This window comes from Balaenoptera physalus, assembly GCF_965194825.1.
Source record: "Balaenoptera physalus genome assembly, chromosome: 3".
Lineage (NCBI taxonomy): Eukaryota > Metazoa > Chordata > Mammalia > Artiodactyla > Balaenopteridae > Balaenoptera > Balaenoptera physalus.
This window is the reverse complement of record NC_138890.1, coordinates 13530488-13537046: the sequence shown is the minus strand read 5'-3', so window position 1 is coordinate 13537046 and position 6559 is coordinate 13530488. Positions and strand designations below refer to the sequence as shown.

General features: G+C 45.0%; 1 pseudogene across 1 annotated transcript; it reads left to right on the top strand.

The window, feature by feature from the left end:
• Positions 1–1245: 1245 nt before the first annotated feature.
• LOC309657747 (heterogeneous nuclear ribonucleoprotein H pseudogene) lies at positions 1246–3129 on the top strand (annotated as a pseudogene). The gene has a single exon. The product of its transcript is annotated as a heterogeneous nuclear ribonucleoprotein H pseudogene (transcript).
• The last annotated feature ends 3430 nt before the right edge of the window (positions 3130–6559 follow it).

Sequence of the window (6559 nt, the reverse complement as noted above, 5' to 3'; positions counted from 1 at the left end):
TGACATGCATCCTTCCAGTTAGTTTATACCTGCCAGGTATAAATATACAGATGCAGACATTATATACAATTTTTTTTCTTATTTTTACAGAAATGTGATTCTACTCTGCATATTAATCTTCAAATTGTTTTGTTTACACACTGTTCTATGAATATATGTGCACATCTATACGCATAGATCTACCTCATTTGTTTTCCTTAAATGGACTACTTTAATCCCCCACTGACATTTTTTGCAATGTTTTCTAAAATTTTTGGTAAATGTAAATTTATATATTTTATTTTTTCTTTATTATTATTATTATTTTTTTTAATTTATGGATTTTATTATTTATTTATTTATTTATTTTTGGCTGCATTGGGTCTTCGTTGCTGCCCACGGGCTTTCTCTAGTTGCGGCGAGCGGGGGCTACTCTTTGTTGCGGTGCACGGGCTTCTCATCGTGGTGGCTTCTCTTGTTGAGGAGCACGGGCTCTAGGCGCATGGGCTTCAGTAGTTGTGGCACGTGGGCTCAGTAGTTGTGGCATGCAGGCTCAGTAGTTGTGATGCACGGGCTTAGTTGCTCCGCGGCACGTGGGATCTTCCCGGACCAGGGCTCGAACTCTTGTCCCCTGCATTGGCAGGTAGATTCTTAACCACTGTGCCACCAGGGAAGTCCCTGGTTAATTTTTGATATGAGCACACCCAGGTAACCACCACCCAAGTAAACCTGGCAGGTCACCTGGTGCCCTTCCCAGTACATCATGTTTCAAATAGCTGTATGCATCTCACTATCTTCATAGAGGTTGTCCCCCACTTTAAAAAATAATTTTATTGTCCTCCATTATTTTCACTATCTGATCTTAATATCTCAGCGTTGCAAGTCTTTTTCTCCCTTTCATTAAACTTTGGTTTTTGTTTTTGCTTTCAAGTTCTTTTTTTTCATTTTTTTAAAATTGAAGTATAGTTGATTTAAAATGTTGTGTTAGTTTCAGGTGTACAGCATAGTGATTCAGTTATATATCTATGTATATGATTCAGTTATATATTCTTTTCCAGATTCTTTTCCCTTATAGGTTATTACAAAATATTGAGTATAGTTCCCTGTGCTATACAGTAGGTCCTTGTTGGTTATCTTCATTAAACTTTTTATTTTTAAATAATTCTAGATTCACGTGCGGTTGTAAAAATAAGACAGAGACTTGAAAGCATATGTTCATACAAGAACTTGCATGTGAATATTCATGGCAGCATTATTCATAACAGTCAAAAGTAGGAACAGATTTTCTTCTCAGCCGCGCCGAAGTTGTGTTTGCAGGCTGTTTCGACGCCAGGACCCCCTAAGAGACGACGATGTTGGGCACCAAAGGCGGCGAGGGATTCGTGGTGAAGGTCCGGGGCTTGCCTTGGTCTTGCTCGGCCGACGAAGTGCAGCGGTTTTTTTCTGACTGCAAAATTCAAAATGGGGCTCAAGGTATTCGTTTCATCTACACCAGAGAAGGCAGACCGAGTGGCGAGGCTTTTGTTGAACTTGAATCAGAAGATGAAGTCAAATTGGCCCTGAAAAAAGACAGAGAGACTATGGGACACAGATATGTTGAAGTATTCAAGTCAAACAACGTTGAAATGGATTGGGTGTTGAAGCATACTGGTCCAAGTAGTCCTGACACGGCCAATGATGGCTTTGTACGGCTTAGAGGACTCCCCTTTGGATGTAGCAAGGAAGAAATTGTTCAGCTCTTCTCAGGGTTGGAAATCGTGCCAAATGGGATAACATTGCCGGTGGACTTCCAGGGGAGGAGTACGGGGGAGTCCTTCATGCAGTTTGCTTCACGGGAAATAGCTGAAAAGGCTCTAAAGAAACACAAGGAAAGAATAGGGCACAGGTATATCGAAATCTTTAAGAGCAGTCGAGCTGAAGTTAGAACTCACTATGATCCACCACGAAAACTTATGGCCATGCAGCGGCCAGGTCCCTATGACAGACCTGGGGCTGGCAGAGGGTATAACAGCATTGGAAGAGGAGCTGGCTTTGAAAGGATGAGGTGTGGTGCTTATGGTGGAGGTTATGGAGGCTATGATGATTATAATGGCTATAATGATGGCTATGGATTTGGGTCAGATAGATTTGGAAGAGACCTCAATTATTGTTTTTCAGGAATGTCAGATCACAGATACGGTGGCTCTACTTTCCAGAGCACAACAGGACACTGTGTACACATGCGGGGATTACCTTACAGAGCTACTGAGAACGACATTTATAATTTTTTTTTCACCACTCAACCCTGTGAGAGTACATATTGAAATTGGTCCCGATGGCAGAGTAACTGGTGAAGCAGATGTCGAGTTTGCAACTCATGAAGATGCTGTGGCAGATATGTCAAAAGACAAAGCAAATACGCAACACAGATATGTAGAAGTCTTGAATTCTACAGCAGGAGCAAGCGGTGGTGCTTATGGTAGCCAAATGATGGGAGGCATGGGCTTGTCAAACCAGTCCAGTTACGGCAGCCCAGACAGCCAGCAGCTGAGTGGTGGTTATGGAGGCGGCTATGGTGGCCAGAGCAGCATGAGTGGATATGACCAACTTTTACAGGAAAACTCCAGTGATTTTCAATCAAACATTGCATAGGCAGCCAAGGAGCAGTGAACAGCAGCTACTGCAATAGTGGAAGCCGAGCATCTATGGGAGTGAACGGAATGGGAGAGATGTCTAGCACATCCAGTGTGAGTGGTGGATGCGGAATGTAATTGATCCTGATCACTGACTCTTGGTCAACATTTTTTAAAAGAAAAACAAAACTTAAGTTTTAACGGTTTTGCAATACAAGCTTGTGATTTATGCTTACTCTAAGTGGAAATCAGTTTTGTTTTAAAGACTTAAGGTTCAGTATTTTTTAACACAAACATTCATTTAGGATGTAACTAGGTTGAGTAATCTATTACTGTTAAATAATTTTCAGCGTTTCTCACGTTAGTTATATTGTAGGATGTACTTAAGCAGTAGGTGTATTTAGGTTAAAGCAGTTGAATTATGTTAAAAGTTGCTTACACCACATTACATTGAACACTGTTGGATGCATTGTTGAAAGACATGCTTTTTTGTAAAACTCAATATAGCTGTGTCTACAATTAAAAGTGAAACATTTGGCATGTTTGTTAATTCTAGTTTCATTTAATAACCTCTATGGCACGTAAGTTTACGCTTTTTTTTAAGTTAATGGGGAAAATTTGAGACACAATACCAATACTTTAGGATTTTGGCCTTGGTGTTTGTATGAAATTCTGAGGCCTTGATTTAAATCTTTTCATTGTATTGTGATTTTCCTTCTAGGTGTATTGCGCTAAGTGAAACTTGTTGAATAAATCTTCCTTTTAAAAACTGAAAAAAAAAACAAGAAGTAGGAACAATGCAAATGTCTACCAACTGATGAATGGGTAAATAAAAAGTGAGACATCTATACAGTGGGAAATCATTCATGCACAAAAAGGAATGAAAATACTAATACATGCCACAGCATGGATGAATCTTAAAAACATTATGCTAAGTGAAAGAAGCCAGACATAAAATAAAAGGTCACATATTATATGATTCTATTTATATAAAATGTTTAGAATAGGCAAATCTATATGTAGAGACAGAAAGTAGATTAGCGGCTGACAGGAGCTGGGGGAGGGGAAAATGAGAAGTGATTGCTAATGGGAACAGAGTCTCTTTCTGGGGGTGAGTAAAATACTCTGGAATTAGATAGTGGTGATGATTGTACAACTCTGTGAATATACTAAAAACCACTGAGTTGAACACTTTCAAAGGGTGAATTGTATGACCTGTGAATTATATCTCAATAAAACTGTTGAAAACAAAGAAAACATACAGAGAGAATTAGGGTACCCTGCATCCCACTTCAACCAGTGGGAACATCCTGCGTGACTACAGTACATTATCACAACCAGGAAATTGACATGGATACAATCGACAGATTTTATTCAGATTTCTCCGGTTTTACATGTACTCATGTGTGCGCCTCATAGAATTTTAAAGAAATAATAATGGCAGTAGCTTGAGTGCCAGCTGCACAGCAGGCCTACTGGGACCCAATCCCACCAGAGCTCTGCAAGGTGGGGACCATCTCCCAGAAGAGGCTCAGAGTTTTAAAAGGTGAACTTTTGTGTATGGCATGAGGTAGGGATCAAGGTTTGTTTTGTCCCACATGGATATCCAGTTGCTCCAGAAAATTTTCTTAAAAAGTCCATCCATACCCAAGCTCGCACAGGTAACCAGGGATAGGGCAGGGGCTCCAACCCAGAAATATCCGACTTAACGCAGAACAGTCTCCAGGTCTCCTGTGGGCCTGTCCTAACAGCTAGCCAGCCAAGCAAGCTTTGCCCTGTCAGCAGAATGGAATGACTTTTTTAGAGCGTTTGCCAGAGGAAGCAGGGTGGGGAGGCAGAGGCCAGCTCTAACTCGCTTCCTTCCTGCAGGGATGGCGAAACATCTCACTCTGTCTCCTTCCCACCCTGACCCCACCTTTAATTTTTTTTTTCCTTTTTCTGCCTTCTTCTGAGGGGGAAGGTAGTTGTCTGGACTGTGTGTGCAGTCCCAGTGCGGAAGGTCCAGCATGTCTTTGCCAAGGGGACGTTCAAGTGCATGCCTACATATAGCACTTTTGTCCACTGGGAGAGGTGAACATGAGGCTCCCAGGCCACCCTCAAACTGGCCCAGTTCCCCCCTAGTCTCCCCAAGTCAGGGAGAGGCTCCATCAAGCATCCAAAATATCCAGGAGTCTCCCTAGATTTCTTGCCTCCCTCAGCCTCTAGAACATTCCTCCACTGGCCAAATTCTCCCCCTGTTCAGGCAGGCCATCTCTCCCTCAGAAGGTTTGGGGATGGTCAGGAAGCCAGGAGGCCTAGGGGCCACAGTTGGTGCCTAATAAATGTTGAATGGAGCCATAGTTATACTCCATGCCCCCTGACACCACTGCCCCTGAGTCCTTTCTCCCTACAGCAGACGCTGGGGGCTTTCCAGAACTTAAAAACCATATCAGGTTACTCCCCAGCTTACCCATGTCTCCCATCATCCTAGAATCCTACTCCCTGCAGCCCTCCAAGGAGGCCCAGTCCCTGCCCATCTCCTTGGCCTCCTCTTTCTCCCTCCCCCACCTTGCTCACCCTGCTCCAGCCTCACCACCCTCCTCAATGTTCCTCAAACACTCCCAGCTCCTTTCTACCTCAGGGCCTTTGCATGTGCTGTGCCCTCGACCTGGGATGCCTTTCCTCCTGATCTCAGTGTGCCTGACTCCTTCTACTCTTTCTGCTCTCAGTTCAAATGTCACGTCTCCAAGTGCACCCCCCCATGCTCTCCCAGCCATCTCCCCTTTCCTGTTCGATTTCCTTCTCACTACCTATTGTCATGTGACCTCTCCTTATTTATGTATTTGTCTTTTATGCTTTTTGTACACCCCCCACACCCAGCCCAGGGCCCATGACATGGTTAGACCTCAACATATCTGTATGGAATGAATGAATGGATGGATGAATGAATGAATAAATGAAGGGACAGAAGTGGTTAAGGGACCAGAAGCCACAAGAACCTCTTCTGAGGTCCAGCTATGGGGTAGACTGTTTACACTTTCCCCAATTTGAAGATGACCCCAGCCATGGCCACTGGGCATCTCTGGAAGGGGCCAGGACTGGGGTGGGATGTGAGGATGCAGCCCAGACCTGCACTCACCTGGCTTGGTGCCCTGGGGCAACCCCAGCACTCTGAGACTCAGTTTCCTTCTCTGGAAAACAGGCATAATAATTTTGACTTCCTCTGCTCTCCTCTACCTGGTTTGGACCAGGGCAGAGTCCAGGAGTATCAGCTGCTGCCATTGCTGGGATGGTTGAGGAGCTGGGAGGCCTGGGTGCCATGGTTACACTTCATGCCCCTTTGGGCTCATAATTGGCAGAGCTCCAAGTTCTTCTCTCTGCCTCCCCTTACCCCTGCTCCAGGGGCATATGTCATCTCTGCCCTAATTGAACCCCCGGATTGGAGAGTAGGTGGGGAATTTGGTCCTTGGCGTTCCCACGCCCACCTCACCCCAATGAGGGAACATCCACGGGACCCCGAGCTTCAGGGCAGCCCAGAAGGGGAAACTGAGACCCAGAGAGGCTTCCCTATTTGCCCAGCCTTGAGAAGGGAACTAAGGCGGGGGGTCTTCCAAGCGACGCCTCTCCGGACCTCACCAGTACAGGCTGAGGATGGCACCAGGGGGCCGAGGTTCAGGGAGGTTACCTTGCGCACCCAGAGGTAGAGTGGGAAGGGGCAAAGCCGGGGTTCTCCTGAGACAACAGGGGCCCAGGCTGGCTCTGTGCCCTGCAGGACAATTGCAAAATCAGCCCAAACACTCCTGCTTCTGAATGCTGACAAGTGTCAGGTGTATGAGAGTCCAGCTTGTAGAAAAATGAGATGATTCTGAGCACCTTTCAATGGAGACCCAGGAAATACCCCTTTCCTTCCTCCCTCCCCCCTTCCTTTCCTCCTCCTCCTTCCTTCCTTCCTGCCTTCCTTCCTTCCTTCCTTCTTTCCTTTCCTTCCT